At 40.5% G+C, this 17,500-nt stretch overlaps 1 protein-coding gene and 1 long non-coding RNA gene across 3 annotated transcripts in view; one reads left to right on the top strand and one right to left on the bottom strand.

Moving 5' to 3' along the window:
- Positions 1–17,500, top strand: part of LOC134455055 (nuclear factor 1 X-type) — a 157,848-nt gene that overhangs the window by 72,628 nt on the left and 67,720 nt on the right. The window lies entirely within an intron of this gene.
- LOC134441947 (uncharacterized) lies at positions 13,818–15,704 on the bottom strand. Its single transcript, XR_010033259.1, has 3 exons — positions 15,570–15,704; positions 14,828–14,887; positions 13,818–13,905 (listed from the first exon to the last, which is right to left on the bottom strand). It is a non-coding gene; the product is annotated as an uncharacterized LOC134441947 (long non-coding RNA).

A 17,500-nucleotide genomic window follows, 5' to 3' on the forward strand; every position in this document is an offset into this window, starting at 1 on the left:
CAACATTTTATGCACATTTAAGCAGACCTTTAGCATTTTAAGCCGATCTTACAGACTGCAGCGTCCACAATGTATTATTATGATTTATCTCAGTGTCATGATTTACCTAGGGCAAAGTTATTTAGGCACTTTCGTGGCCTTCTTTGTATGTCTGGTTGTACTGTATATAGCCTTTAACCTTTAGCCACTTGGCAATCTTGTAGTTAACAGGAGCACATGCCTTTAGCATGAACAGTCTGGGCTTCTTCTAATATTTTGGACTGATAACAAGCATCTGCGTTGAATTTCTCTTTTGGGCATTATGATAAAGATAAAAGATAACATAAATTCTGCAGGGAGGACTGTCGCCCCTTAAAGTGTGGCAGAATAAAATCAAGCATTGGTTTTTTTTTCTAGAATACTCCTGATGCCATTTTGTATAGGCCTAGTTGTTACATTTTTAGGAAGGTAACGTTTGATAAACAACATTTTTTTTCATTTAGGCTATTGGTGTATTTGGAAAGCTTTCGGAGAACTTGGCCTGAATGCCATTGCGCACTGCATTGTGCACTTCGTTTTTCTCTGTAAATATAAAGTAGGGCCTACTTGCTTTGTTGACTTAGGTAGCATGTGTGTAACTCCTTCCCAGTGTTATTTTATCATGGACACTCCAGTCGGCCTATTTCAACCCCAGACAGTCACGACAGTCATATCATCTGCCAAGTTGGACTTCTCATAGGCTTGAACTAATGACACAGCAGGCCCATTCTGGGCTAGGCACCGTGATTACCAATAAAATGTCCACTTGCACATTTTGACAGCGAATTTGGGCTACAATCTAGACGTTTTTCGTCCACTACGTTTGATTGAATAAGTTATCCTAAAATGGCGCACGGAGAAAGGGACACATGGTTCCCCTTTTCCTCTTCTCCCTCCCTGCTCTCTTCTTTCTCCTCTCCTCTCCTACTTCTCTCCTCTCCTTCTCCTCCTCCTCCTCTCTCTCTCCCGCGTTCCCTCTCCTCGGGTCGCCCGTAGAACTCGCTTTTACCGGAGAGCTGAACTCCGTCCAAGCCTTTTAGAAACCAGTGGAAAAATCCAGGCACCTTCTCTCTGCAGCCCAGCAAGGCCTTGCAGAGTAACGCTACGGAGTTAAGGCTTTCCCCATCTTTTTAAACATTGAACCGTGTTGTGAGCGACTTCAGGAACCAGCGCGCCCAAATAACACTGTGTTTTTATATGATTATAGAATTGTTTTTTGGCAAAAATGTTTCATATTTAGCCTCATTCGATTTGTTTTTTAATTCTTACTCTGCATGAAATATGTCCTAGGCCTAAGCCTTATTGCGATAATGTAATATAATAGGCCTACCCTGTGGAAAACAATCCGCCTTCTAGTGCAATAATAATAATAATAATAATAATAATAATAATAATAATAATAATAATGTAATTATATGTTAATAATGTAGGCCATCCAATAGGGCCTATGTCTCCATAAGACAGACCTCAAAACCAAAATAGCCCAAGCCTATATGTCAAGGCTATTAAAAAAAATATTGCAAGAAGGCATTTAAATAAATAAGCTCAAAATAATTGAAAAAACGAAAATTAACGAAAATCATGAAAAATGACTTGATTTGTTAAAATAAAATGAAGTAAATGCTTATCCCAACGTGATCTCGAATGAATTGCGTCTCATTTATCACGCAAACCAAAACCAAAATTGCGTCGATATAACGACGCATTCTCTTTAATGTCACACATGCGCACTAGCCAGCACTATCTTTTACGGCCCAGGGTGGCTTTATTGTTAGCCTATTTATAACAAAAACCAAAAACGTTATTTCACGTTGCTTAACGTAACGACTTCATTATAAATATGCTTGTTAGTCCCCCAAACAACCTAATATGAGCTCTTTTGGGCTGTTAAAGTCACGTTTTGAATTTTAGCAGTCTTTTTCTTGTTTGATTGACTTAAAACGAACCCTGTAAACATTGGCCATAAATCTGTCCAGAGCGTGGATTTGCGCACAACCCCTAGGCCCCTTACAAAGTTTTGAATAGTTTCAAATATTTCATCATAAATCCCCAGAAACCCCTCCCCCTACTACACCAATGATTTCATTTTTTTGCGACCCACTCTTGGAATTGTGGATTTTACGGAGCATTCCCCAGTGTACTGGGTTTTAGCTGGACCGTATTGGACTGGACGGATAAGTTAATGTTCACTTGATACGGTGAATGTGGCAAAATTAACTGGTATATTTGAATGCATCCCTCAGGTCACATCATTGGGTTTAGTCGCCAAACTTTTCTGGCTGTACAGTTTGGTTTTACCAAGCCAGCTGCTTCTACTGTGAGCCTAGCTAGCCTAACCCCATTATTGCTCGCGTGGGCCAAATTATTTGTCCATAATTATTTACTCGCTTCATACTGGTTTTGGTTTACCAAAAGCGGTATCTCGGCCCCTCATTCACGCAAAGAGAACTTTGAAAACCCGACGTCAGATGCGCCAAAGTTCTGCTAAAGAGATGTCAATAGCGCGATGTGTACATCTGACATCTCATTCTGAAGCAGACGCACTTGGGCCTTGACCCAAGGTTCACTAATCTCTTTCTCTCTCTCTCTCTCTCTTCCTTCTCCTCTCTTCTCTCCCCCCCCAACTATCAGGGGTGACAGGATATTTTGTCCTGTTCGGAATGGTTCAGTCCTTAAAACCTTTACTGCGCTGGAGCTTCTGTCATGTAGGCTACATGGGCGCGGTCCAAATTTCCCAATTTTTGTGTACATGAGGTAAATGTCGTTTGAACTTAAACATTTGAACATCTAATACATGAAGGGTAGGCCAGCTAGAGCAGGAGAGGCGGGCGTCAGATCAGGGGTTTTGGGCTGGTTCGAATCCCACTTTTCCATCCCTATTATTGGCTCCATGGCTGAGGTGCCTTTGAGCAAGGGGCACGACCTAACCCCACATGCTCCAGGGACCTGTAACCAATACTTGTGCTTCGACTAAAGGTCAGCAGCTAAAGTATAATGTCAAAGTAATTTAAAAAAAAACAAAAGTCCCATTGACCATGGCACCCAAACTGCATTGCAGCCAAAAAACTGTGTCTCCCTTGTTTCCCACATGCATTCTCTGTTAACAGGCCCAATTTCCCATGTACATATTCTAATTCCCCAACTCGTATATCGACACTTCATTTGGGTGGGGCTTGTTTTATTTATTTTTTCATGATTATTTTTAACTGATAAGAATGAGATGCATGTGTGACTAATAAGCTTACCATAATGTTTTTAGTACTGTTATTTGTGTTTTTTTGTTGTTGTTTTGTTGCAGTAGGTGTAGTAGTCTTGTGTCATATGGTCATCATAAGTTCTTGTCCTGGCCATTCCCTCGGCATTCTCCAAATCGCACGCCCTCCTAGGCATCTGAAAGTGTACCGTTGCGCAAGGGTGTGTATGACTGGTTATAACATTTCAGCAGCAGCACATAGCTGGTAAGAAGACCAGAGTTAATTGTTGGACACCAAAACCCTCATCTGAAAAAGCAAGGTGTTGGAAAAACACATCACTGCCATTTGAGACAAGTGTCCTATGAAGACACCTGAAAGAGTCCGTTATAGATCTGTCGTGCTCATGTTTATTTTGTTTTGGAGAGCGGTGGGGAGGGGTGGGGATAGTATGCCCCTGTAAGGGACATGAAAATACTTTCCACCCCTGCTGTATACACACCCATCTTTGTGGATATTAGCTCCATGTTCCCACCCTACATAGATCATGCTGGTCAACGGATATTCAAAAGGGTCTACCAATCATGGGGGGACAACAAACAGAAATCCAGCTCCTCAGCCAGGCAGTGCCAACCAACCAGCTGATCCAGGGAGCTGCAGCGAGGGGTAGTGTATGACACTTCGGGCACCCCGACTGGCCCTCTTCAAACCATTCCCAGGAAATTTTCATCCTGTCCAGCTCCGTCGATAATCCAGCCCTCCCCCTCCTACTTCCAGGAGACAAACTTTGCAGGTAAGCAACACAAACTGCACAATTTTGTTCATACTGGTCGGTCAGTGTGACTTCTATTTTGCCACATCAAATTCATTGCCATTTCACCCCCAGACTCTCATCTTTGTATTTTTTTTTTTGGATGGTGGATCTACTGACTACACTGCTATATGTGCGATTTTTGGCATTCTCTAAACACACTACCCCCACTATCCCATTCATACACTCCCAACAATAACGTCTGGACCTTTACAACCCAACATACCAGCAACATCATACATAGGAGCCAACTGCTGAGGGCCCACAAACTCCTAAAGGGTTTTAACATTTTTTACTATGCCCTTGGAGGAAGGGGGACATAGGATCGAAACACGTAAGCATAGTACGCCAAATAATTTAAAAGAAAATGTTACCTTGGAGTGCCACAGTATTAGTCTACTCGACCAAGTTTTAGAGGCCCCTACCTGATGAAGCATCCAAAGGGAAAAAAGTGGAAGCCCCAGATTACACAAATGACCTGTTTGCGTTTGGGACATCCTACTGTTTACATAGGCTTGTTGATCCTGTCCCTCGATGGAAAACGGACACACACATGCAACACGCATACCACACATACCAGACAGCTCCTATGTGACCGAACATGTTGGGACTGCACCTTCCCTGGCCACCTTACCTGCACTCCCTCAGGACCTCCACGACCTAAAGAACTGGCCTGGCCCTCTGTAACAAACAATGCACCAACGCTGCTTGTCCAGTCCTGTAACTGGCAGTCTTGTGTATGTCTATGATCCTGACATGGCATAGAGTGAGCATTTTCATTTTACTTGTATAACCGCCTGTGCATTATGAAGAAAAATGACAAGATAATGACTTGACTCTACACACCACCCATACAATACCTCGCTTCTGCAAGATTAGTCATTAGCCTGTTCCGCTTTTTTTAGTTTTCACAATACATGGCAGGAACACCTCTAATTTCATTGCATGTTAAACACTTTTCACAGGATCTAATGGGTATGTGCTAAGGAAGCTGATGAGCGTGAACCACGCTGCCAGTTTGGTTGCAGGTAATGTTTTACTTTATCTTGTCGAAAAAGAAATTCTTTTTCAAGTTGCGCTCTCATTATCCTTGCCTGTGATGTTTTGTGAAAGGCCATCAACTTGGGGTACAATAGACCACCCAAAATCTGTCCGTGGTAAAGTGTCTTACGTCCGTTGTACTATGCGGGGGATCACAGTAGAAGTTAGTTAAGCCATATTTCTCAACCTAACCATATTGTCTCCCCCACACCGCACACATTGCTCAGTTTTCTGCTCCTGCAGAATGGACCATGCCATACCTTCCAGTTGTGTTTGTAGATCTCCCCACAAATATCACCCTCTAATTGTAAAGCTGAAAAGAATATGTCTACTTGACATTCTTTATAACCCACCCAAGTAGATGAAGGTTAACTTAAGTACAGTTTAGTTGTTGTTTTGGTTTTGTGATTATATCACATTAATATTACATTACAATGCATTAAGCAGGACACTTTTATCCAAATGTGTATCATGTGGATCAGAGTGTGGGGAGTGAACACAGGTGTAGGCCAGCTGTATACAAGTAAACCATTGTAAAAACGAAGACCTAGCTGATCGTGTGTAAGCAGGATAAAGTAAGTGCATAGGGATATGAATTACAGATTAGGAATGAATGCTTTTGTTATGTAGGGGAGCTTTCTCTCAGACGAGATGAGTCTCCCCACAAACTGGCTTGAAAGTTGAGGGGATGAGTACACTAAAAAATGTATCATTTCCCCCCCAAATGCAGCAACAAGTGGAAAGCCAATGTAATGTCTGAATCTGTATTTAATTTGAGATTGTTATGTATATGTTTTCTGTGTATATATCTCTGCTTTCAAAAAATGTATATATTTGTTTTAAATTTATACTCCTGTTTTTTTGTTGTTTCCAGTGTGTCAACGAATTCCATAGATTCATCATCACTATGTGGGGGTGGAAGTTGCACAGACTACAACAAGGCTTCTGGGACCCCACTTCCTCAAGCAAGACATTTACCACCTTTTCACCTATGAAGGACTGATTATTGGCAGTGATACCACAACGCATACAAGCTGTTCAGCCTGCTGCCCTCCGCGGGTAGAGGTACAGGAGTATCTGCTTCCGCAACCTCCAGACTCGCCAACATCTTTCATCTACCAGACTGTCATGCCGAATTGTCCCTCCTCTCTCCCATCCAAGGATGCGCATTATGACCAAGTGACTGAAGAACTGCCATACGTCTTCACTTGGTCATGGCATGCCAGACGGCTGCATGCCGACTCACAGTATAATTCTACACGATCCCTATAAGTATTATTTTAATTCAGGTGGTTTGAATAGATGTGGATAAATTAATGATTGGCTCTGCCACGATTCTGAATTGTGTGTCCAGTCTGTAATATTTCTTCTTCAAGGGACCAGTCAAGTCGATGTGACAGGTGATTTTTTATACAAAACTTTGTCAAAAACTACGTAATTGACACATCTGGTTGGTCCTTGTTTTGAATTCTGAATTGTCAATATACTATATGCCTTTATCAGGTTTGAGCTTGGAGTTGAGTATATGTTAAATGAATAGAATGTGTTTTTTGCTAGTCTTCACATTAAACTTAGGCCGAACTGCCTTTACCTTTGGATCGTCTGCGGTTCCCTGTTGGCCCACTACCACCTGCCCCGCATGGTGCGCGACGGGACACCAGACACTGGAGCAGCAGGGTCGCCAAATCATCAACGCAGAGTGAAACAGTGCTTTGACCGCTCCCACAGGGTTAAAAGCCCCACACTTGCTCCACTGGACTGATTGAGGATCCGCAGGCCTACCCGGGGCCACAAGCTCAAGTCATTCTGTTCTGCCCCACTGCAAGTGACTGAGCAGCTGGGTCGCGCCATTTTCCGCCGTGTTCGCAAGGTGCCGCCGCCTACTGCAACAGACCTGGAGGCGACCGGCCCGTCCGGGCCATCTCAGGGACTATGTACTCTGACAATATGAATGATGTTCCTGGGTCTCCCCTGGGGAGGGGGGAAATGTTATGTCTGCTCTGTTGCCTGTGCTGATATTTCATATTTCCTGATGCTACTTGAAGACGACATAATAACATTTGTGCAGGGCATGCTGGGATGCGAGTTCAGTGAAATAAACGTCTGGTATGGCTAGACTTTGACAGCTCTGTGTGTAGCGTATTGTTTACAGTTTTATTGTACATAACACTGGGGGCAAAATCTTAATTTCATGCAGCCCATGGGATCATTTCAAATGTGTATTACACAGTTGGCCCACATACACCATTAATGTATGTTGTAACAAGACTTGAACATGAAATTTGGTTGTCAGAGGAATATGACGTGGGCCCAGGGCCAATGAAACAGGTCATTTATATGTAACACACTATGAACTACCATACATGATGATGGAGAAGAGTGTATGTCAACATTTTAAAGCACTACCCCTGTAGACCTAAATTAGCTGTTACCAGAATGGCAATGGACCAATTCGTTTACATAATTAGGTTACTTAAAGGGCGCTGTGTAGGATGTTGGCCAGAGTATTGCAACTATGCTGCTCATTGATAAACAGTGCTGCCCATTGCCCTGCCAAATTAGATCTTTTCATGATTAATTACTAAAATATAGGTCTAAAGTGATATCTAATAGTATGACCAAAGTATAGTAAGTTTTGCAGCTAAAATTTCTATTTCTGGACATTCAAAATGGCGGGTCATAACAAATAGCCTACTTTGAATGTCATGACGGATGGTAAGTATTCATTTAAAAAGGTCGCCTATCATCTGTTAATGGGCAGCAGTAGTATTGTCTTACTCTGGAAATAATACTAGAAAAAATATTACACACAAAACAATATTACCGTACCAACACAAAACAAATGGTATTTAGTTTGGCCTAACTTTATTTCAGATTTTTGATTTTGGCATTTTGTCTTAATACTCCTGGCTTGGATCCTTCAAACCCACTTGTAAATATGTATTTTGAGTTGTGCTTACTAGGCCAGTGTGTGCCATTCTAAAATAAAAAAATAAAAAACAGTTTTGCAATGTCAAATCTGGAGACCGTTTTGGATATGCTGCCAGGTGCGTTTTTTTTATTTTTTTTCTGTAAAATAGGTTATGTTTTGCCTACACACATAACTAACATAGCCTAATTCAAAACCCACTTGAATATCCACATTTTAGTTTAATTGATAGGTGAACATACGCCTTGCCAGAAATAATCCAGCATGATTTGATCAATGTTAGCCACTGGGGGGAACGGCAATGCTTATTTTGGCAGCAAGCTATGAGTTTTGGTAGCCTACTTTTATGTCCATACATCCTTAAAACTCTCTTTAACATCCACATATGCACTTGAATTGGCAAGTTGATAGGAAATAATCCAAGATTTAGACGATTGATTCAATAGCCACCGTGGGACATCCTGAATTGCTTGGAAATGCATCATTTTGCCAGCAAGCGACTAAGACTTTTGATACTTATAAGTAAATAAATGATTGAAAACTGACTTAAACATCCCCATATGTGCTGGATTGACAAAGCCATGTGTGCTGTGGTGAAATAAATCACCAATTTTCAGGTATTTGAGTCAATGTAGCCACTGTGGGGCAAACTTGGGATGCTTGGAAATGCATAATTTTGGTAGGAAACGGCTATGACGGTTGGTTAATTTTAAGTTAATAAATCATTATATTACCCACTTACACATCCCAATATGTTCTTGAATTGACAAATGGATATGTGCTGAAATTATATTAACCATTTTTCAGGATTTGACTAATAGTAGCCACTGTGGGGAAAGGGAAATGCTTGCCATGTGTAATTTTGGCATCCAACGGTTATGAGACTTTTAATCTGCTTAAAAGTCAATAAATTGGTCAAAAAACATCAAAACATTCTTATTTTGACTTGTCTTGATGCAGAAATACATGATCTGCAAAAAAAAAACTGTATTACACCAAATTTTCATGCTCTGTCGATGCTTAGCCCACAGCCATCCTAAAAAGGGTTAACCATTAAAAGAAGCGAAGGAGCCATTTACAGCTTGGTAGGCGGTAACACCTTTTTTTTTCATGGAATGTCAACATATGGCACATATTTTGATAGAGGCTATAGTGACAAAACATATCTGTAAAATATTGGCCCTCTACCTGCTTGTATGTGACTGGGAGGCGGGGCCAAAAATAAAAAATGTGGAATTTCTAGGGGGCGCTATAGAGCCAGTGAACACGGAAGTTGTAATTTTTTTTTTTTTTTACATTCTGTGTGACACATAGATCTAACATACCAAATTGCAGGCTTCTACCTTTTAATGTGTTGGCTGTAGACTGGGTCAAAAATGAGGAAAAACTGACAAAAAATTGAATTTCTAGGGGGCGCTATTGAGTCTGCAAATGTGTTGGCTGCATTTTGACTTCACTCACATGTTCAGTGTGACCTATATAAGTGACATATCCAATATGAAGTCTGTATGTACTTTTGAATTCCAAGGGGGTGGGGCCAAAGTTGTCAAAAAGAGAGAAAGTGCATGAAATTCTAGGGGGCGCTACAGAGTCTGTGGCTAGGAAATCTGTAATTTGACTTAACTTACTTATTCTGGGAGACACAAAGATGTTATATGCCAAATTTTAGATTTCCAGATTGTTGCATGTAGCAGATGGTGCCAAAAATGTCAAAAAAAAAGAATTCCTAGGGGGCGCTATTGAGTTTAACAATGAGTAATCCACAATCAGACTCCAATCCCATGTTTTTAGTTACAGATTGTTATTTCATACCAAATTTTGTCATCCTGCAATAAAAGGAAATTAGAAATGGTAACCCTAACCCTAATTATCACGAATTCCATAATGAATAGCCTGTAATAGAGTTATAGGGCAGTTATTGAAAACAAATATGAGCATGTGGAACATTATGTTACTGTTAGGGATTACACAAATTGAAAATGATGAAACAAAATGAAAATGATGAAACCCCTGTTGGATTAAGGATAACATGTGGTGTATAAGGTGGGTGCTAACAGAACCAGTGAGTGTGTAAATTGCAATTAGATTACACAGCATAATTCAGGAAATTATTGTATGTCACATGCATGGCTTTAATCTTGGGTTCAAATAATACAATTCTTTAGAATACAGGCCATGCCTGGGTGAGTTGTTGTATGGACATGTCAGAATGTCCTGGTAGCATATAATCAACATTCTACCAGCCTATAAAGTATCTGGAAATGGTGATAGAATCCTAGTGGTCTTGAAATATGTGTATCACTGGTGTACAGAAGACTGCATGGTGTAATTTCATGTGGCTGTATTTTTCTTATCATAAAAGGGATGCAACAGAGAGTGCAATTAGATTTCAGAAAATGCTTTAGGTAATATTATTTTATGTCACATGCATAGTTTTAATCTGAGACCCAAGTAATATGTAATTCCATGAACTACATGCCATGATTGGATTACAGTTGTTGTAAGCACACATCAGCATGTCATAGCTTACCACATTTTATGGGTCTAGAAGGTAGCTAGAAATGGTGAATGTAGTCTTTAAACATCATAAGGAATGTACAAGACTGCATGATATAATTTCACTTTGCTCCTGCCTTTCTATTGAGTATTCAACACCAACACATACTAAACCAGGTTTTGGGCCAGCTCTCCTTCATAATGCAGCCCAAAAAGACTCATTGTCCATACTGTATTGAATCAACTAACTCAGTGTCTGGACTTTATCAATATGCTGCACTGAAGACTCCTCAAGTCAGTGTTAGCCTAACTTGGCCTTATAACCATGACCAAAATGCAGTGATCATACTTTCAAAAGACAATGACAGTAATTACTAAGGGCATCATCAATGCTAAGATGTTTTATTTATTGCATTAAACATGAAATCACCAGTAAAACAAGGTGATCAGTCGTGGTCTAATGCTTGAGGAAATGAGTTTAAGATCAGAGGGTTGCATGTTTGAATCCCAGCTTTACCTCGCCCGACATCCTCAGCTGAAGTGCCCTTGTGCAACGCACCTAAACCCACACATCTCCAGGGACTGTGACAAAAATCCTGTAAATAACTAAGACGTGCAATGTAATGATCAAAACAGTTTATTAAAAATCATTCAAAAATCATCATTATTCACAAGGTATAAAAAGGCAAACAAATCAGAACACTTAGGACCAAGTCTTAACAGAAAGGTGGGAAATGTGTCAGCTTTTGTGTAAATTAAAACTCCTAATTCAATCATAACAAAGAGACAAGAACAGACCTGAAAAGAAGTTTAAGTTAATGGTGAAAAGGCATTAGACATTTCCGTGAATATCACTGCAACCAGTTGGAATGTCATGATACATGCATCCCATTTTGTATCTGTTCTTCTTTGAAGATTCTGTTGCTTTTATCAAGGTATATATCCAGTGACACTTTCTGAGCATCTTCATGCAGATATTATCGCTTTTAGTGTGTCATTACAACAACCACCACGAAAGAGGGTCTAGGTTTGAGTTGCAGCTGAGAAACGCTACATTCTGTTACTACAGATGAAATGTTAAAAGGTACGCTGTGTAATATTTTTAAGCAGTTTCTTTCCAGAATTCATTCCGGCCATTCACAAATGTAACCTTTTTCAGAATACTTACCACCATCAAATTCTGAGTATTCATTATGACTGGGAAAATTTCACTTTTCATGAAAACATGAAAGGAGTCCATTGTCCACCATCTTGAATTTAGTTGCATAATGTACTGTATTTTGGTCATACTAGTAAATATTGGTACATACTAGTAAATACTTGGTAAAATTCTTGAAAATTCAAAAGTCAAAATGGACAATAGGTAGCACAGTTGCAATGAGCAGCATAGGTGCAATACCTGCTCTGATCACCATCCTACACAGTGGACCTTTAACAGTATAATGTGGTCATTAGTTCTAGGACCAGTGGTTCTGAGTGGTTGTTCATAGTGTTCAAAGGCAGTGCTGAAGAAGTTGGATTGGCTGCTTGGATTATTCGAGCTTGTGTAACGGAGGCCAACTAGCAGAGTGTGGCGTGGAAGGATAATAAACCTCCCTCCCGAAGCCTCATACAGTACCAGCAGCGCAGAGCTATGGGACTGGTCATTTAGCTCAGCGGTATCGTGCTGTGCCTCCCATACTCGAACCGATGCGTTGACTAGGAGGTGGCAAGTTCAAGATCTAAGGGGGACAGACTGTGTGGAAACACCTCAGTTACACTTGTCTCTAAGAACACAGTTCAAGTAACAGGCTGAGCTGTCAAGTTGATGACTATGACTGGGGTCTTCATTGGGATGTGTTCTTCTGGAGACACCTGCAAAACAAAATAAATATACATGCATGGGCATGAGTAATATATGACGGTGCATATGGCCATATAAAAAAAACAACAACATTAACACCAACTACAAAACACAACACAGCAGAATCAGCAGTCCTCAGCAAGAGCATTCCATCATTAAACAGGAATGCTAAAATTATGATTACAAACTGTGAACTATCAGTAATACTATTAGTATCAGCTCTAATTTAAGAGTGAACACCTTAGTTTTCATCTCTTTAATTTCAATCAGGCTCATCAAAACTTGTGTACGGCTTGTGGAGGGTACATGAGTCCAGATTCAGGCATTTGAAATTGCATCATGTTGAGGAGTTGAAGATATTTCCTCAGCACCTCAAACAGTGGTGGTCAAATGCTAACATACTGTGCACTGGCCCCTTATGAAACATACTAAGTTTCATGTAAAAGGGCGACCATAAAAATGTCACATAAGATGTAGTGTCAATACTTGGGCAAACATCATGTTAGTAGTGTTTTTTCCAATTTAGACAGAAGGTTAGTTAAAAAGCATACAGTATGTTAGTACCCCAGTGATTTGGCTGACATTCATGACATTGAATCGTCTAACCACAAAGAAATGAGTGGAATGCCCTGTAACGCCAACACACAATACATTCCAACAACATTCCCACAATTGCTGCCTACCTGAGACCTTAGACTTTGGTAGGCTCCAGGTCAAGCAATGTATGGGGCCACTCTTCCTCTCGATCACATTATTCCTCTGGTTGCACCTGAAAACAACACAGACAGAAGTGTACATCAGTTATTGTGATAGCACCAGTAGGTGTGGATGAAGAAAGGTGTAGATGAAGAAAGCAGCGCACCACTACATTAAATCGGCACATCAAAGACCTGCCCAAAATACCAAAACTACTTACTGTGAACTTGCTTTTTGATTATGAAACTAGGAGGCTAAAGAAAGACAGCAACATGCAGAAATGCATCTTTTTAAATGTGCCACTTTTCACAGAAACGCAACCAATCAGAGTTCAAAGACATTTTTAACCAACAAATGTCCATGACTTTTCCATGACTTGGGCACAAGTTCCCATGACTAAACATAACATCTAAAAGTGTTTCTACCAGTTCAGCCACCCATTGAGGTCATGCCTTTTGTTAATTGTCACTATTTGATTTGTAAGCTTAATCCTGCCATCTGCTGGACTAAATGTGCAGCTGCAAAGTCTACATCAGTCACAATCTCAAGCACTGGAGCCTAGCACATTTTTTGTCTGTATATGAAATGTGTTTAACTACATGTAAAAGTGTCACTGTGAAATTACAAAAACATGCATAATGACACATTGAATGATTATATAAATGGATATTATTCCTCCTTTCATTTTTCTTGTTTGATCAATACAAATTTTCATCATTGGTCCAGGAGAATATGAAAATCTTACTTAAAAAAAGGACTGTCCGTGTATTGTATTAACGCACTGGGAGCACACACACGATGGACCACAGTCTGCCTGTCTCTCCTCCACAGCATTCCCCATAAGAGCAGTCCTCCAGGACAAGCTTGTTACATTTTGCTGCTGAAACAGAAGAATGAACCATAGCAAGAATAGAAGGTGAATAGCCTACCACAACATATCCGTTACAAATAGACCAAGCACTACATCAGCGATTCCAGCGACGGAAGTAATTGACTTTGCATTGAGTCGCGCAACAAAAGTGATTCGGGAAACTAGAGGCAATTCGCGCGACTTGAGCGACAGTTTGTAGTTTTACTTATTATTGAAATTAGCTATGATGTGGTATTGCAAACAGTCGCCACAGCCAATTGGAATGTTGGACTGCTTGCATTCTGCTTTTAACGGACATACTTCTATCACTCTTGCTGCACAGTCCAGCGATTCTCTGTCGCTTGATCTTGTCGCCATCGGTGTATTCGCCTGGTAATGCACTGTACTTCTGACAGAAACACAACCAATAGATATTAAATCTTACTTTGAACAGACAGCACATTAACCAATGCAATGGAAATACACATTACTGACTTAAGTCTACTAACCCCCTCAGCAATTGTATTAATGATATCAATACAAGTGATTTTCAAGATGAGACCATTTCCATACAAGGTTGCAGGGGGTAGATATTTTTAAGGGAAGACTATTTGCATAAACTCTAACCCCTCTTTTATCCAGCTCATCTACTATTCACCATCGTAAGGAAGAGGTATCATAGTGTCCTCTCAGCCAATATGATGATGCTCGTCTATGCTGTCATTGTCATTTTTACAGTATTAATGTGCCTCTTTGGTTTTGCTAGGCCACTCTCTTTTGTTCATAGGTTTTGTGAACATACAAAGGACATGCCTAAAAACGGCATTTATAATATTGATAATTATATCCTAATGTCACCAGATAGAATGAGATCTGATAAAGAGGGATTGAGATTTGTGTTGTACTTCAGTGAAAAAACACAGCATATGAATTAAATGAAACTACTACTTACCCATCAACAGTTTCACTCCACTGAATATTTTGGACCTCAGGGAAAACTGGAGACGTAAAACTGTAAAGTAAGATTTAGACCAAAAGAAATAGTAAGTTTCTTAAATGTGCAACAGGAAAACCACACACAACTTCAGTTAGATAATGCATACAAACAGCCATATGAAGACAATGTTGTCATATTTGGAGAGGATGGAAAATATGACATGCATTAAATCAACAAGAAGATTGTGCTTAGAAGAGACAATTAGGTTGGTGTGACTTAATAGCTCCCCTTATTTCTGTTCAGATCTCCTGTTTCAGATATTTTCAACGGCACTTTGCACACAAAATACACATTAATACTGATTAGTTAGTGATGCAAATTGAGCTAATGTCGAATTTGGAAAAGCCAGAGACCTTGGAAAGGGAGAACATACAACACCTTTGGTAAGGCTAACTTAGTTGCACCACACTGAACTTGCAGCTAATTTTGATGTTACATGCAAACCAGAGGTGGATGTGGCTGAGATGGCACGCATATAAACAACCACGTTAATAAATTATGGACTAAACAAACTGTTAACATCACAAATCACGCGAGCAATACAATACGGGTGTAGAAGCCGCTAGCTCGTAAAACCAAGTTAGCTTAACAAATGAAGTGGGAATATAAACAAATTGCATGATCATCCCGATGTGCCGCTGTGTCAAGCATTCAAATAGGGTAGATCATAAATATCTAATTTATCAGATTAACTTACCAATTGATGAATAAAGCTCAGCCAAACCACATCAGACTGCAGGCAGTACAATCAAATCCACAATCCAATGCATGGAGGTCGCGATGAAATGACATCATCATAAACAGTGGCGGTACATCAGGGTTATTTACAATGAATATTTCAAAAAACTTACTGGTTGAATGGTTTTCAGCCACAAAAGTCTTCTGGACAAATACTACAAATGCTCTCGTATAGGATAAAACAGGTTCTGTTATTTTATTAATATCCTAGCAAAACAGACTTTTGTCTAGGAATTAAAATGTGACTAAAATAGCCCATAAGCTCAGTATTTTGTTGTGGGGATTTAATTATGAAGTTGCAATATGCGGTTATGTGGAGCAACATGAATAGCGGCTTATTTTTCAGTAAATTAGGCTACAAAGATGTCATGGGGGCTCCAGACAGCAGAGTGGCCACTGCGCATGTGTGACATAAAAGAGAATGCGTCCTTATATTGACGCAATTTTGAGTTTGGTTTGCGTGATAAATGAGACGCAATCCTTCGAGATCAGGCTCGCTATTCCAGCCCCTCTGTGTGCCATGCGCATCTTTGTTATTTGGCTGGTTTGGTGATTGCCTACTTTTCAGAGGTGTTGCTGGAATCATTGCTAATCTACATTCATCTAAATCATTTTTGGAGGGTTGTAGGCTGTAGGTTGTAGGCTGTAGGTTGTAGGCTTTTTTTCACAATTTTTTTTTCTTCCACGGCGTGTTGCAGCCAGGTGCAAGCCTATTGTGCTCCAGAGAACGGCGGTCAGGGTATGGATAGAAAGGAGAATGACTTGGCGTTATTTTGGCATGATGCAAAAATGACCATGCGTAGTTGGCTATCGAACATTTCTCTTTTGCTTGAGAAAATGTGTGTTCATATTAGCCATGAAAAAGAACGCCCATTTTGTTCAATTTAATGATATGGCTATATTAGTTCTGAATAGCAGTGATGGTGGTTTTTTTTTACATTTAATTGTGCGACTTTTATTGAGATTTTGGACAGAACATCCACCCATTGTTTCCCAGCGTGTGGATATTTTCACGTTTCAAAACGCACCGGGATGCCCAACCACGCGTTCATAATTTATTTAGGAAATAAAGTCAAAACGTTGCACTTGCTCTGTCCAACTCGGTTGTCCATCCGTGACGTGCAGTCTAGGTCACGAGCTCTCCTCTTTCGGTTGCAGCTTACGGGAAAGACCCGGGCTGTTCCGACAGTGTCTCGTGCAGGCCACATAGGCTATCATGCGGCCCAAACTGACCTCGCTGGTGTGTTTGGCACGATAGCCGGAGCCAGCGGAAATAATAGGCTTCAGTGAGCAGCAGCGACACACTTGACAGTTTCAGTTGTAGGTTCAGTCAGTACCACTTTCCTGCTCAAACTCCAATGCTGGCGCAAGATAGGCCTATATAGAGTTTTTATTTGGATTCGTCATGGCGCGTTCGTCCTGTCTTTATGGTTGACCCGCCAGCGAGCCTCGGAACCTTCATGCGATGAACACTAGGTGCCAAGTCTGCCTTTTTGTTTATTTTTCCTTTTTTGTATTGTGATTGTGGACCATTTATTTACACTAATTCCCACTATTGTTCAGAGTAAATGGCACATGCCTTTGAAATCAGTATGGCCCAAATAATCTCATCCCTCCTAAAGACTACAAGTCCCCCCCCCCTTTTTTTAGGGTATCCCAGTGATCACTTAGCACCATTTTGATGACACACACGTGTTTTATATGCGGCCTGGTGAATTAAACACAGCAGCCACAAAAACATGCAAAAAGCCACCTGCAAACTCAGTAGGCTGAGGCAGGAGCAGACAAGGGCGGCCATCGGCCTAAATGGAAGAGAAGAAGGAGAAAGAGTGAGGTTAGAGAAAGAGAGAAAGAGAGAAAGAGAGAAAGAGAGTGGAGAAAGGAGAGAAG

This window comes from Engraulis encrasicolus, chromosome 1 (assembly GCF_034702125.1).
Source record: "Engraulis encrasicolus isolate BLACKSEA-1 chromosome 1, IST_EnEncr_1.0, whole genome shotgun sequence".
Lineage (NCBI taxonomy): Eukaryota > Metazoa > Chordata > Actinopteri > Clupeiformes > Engraulidae > Engraulis > Engraulis encrasicolus.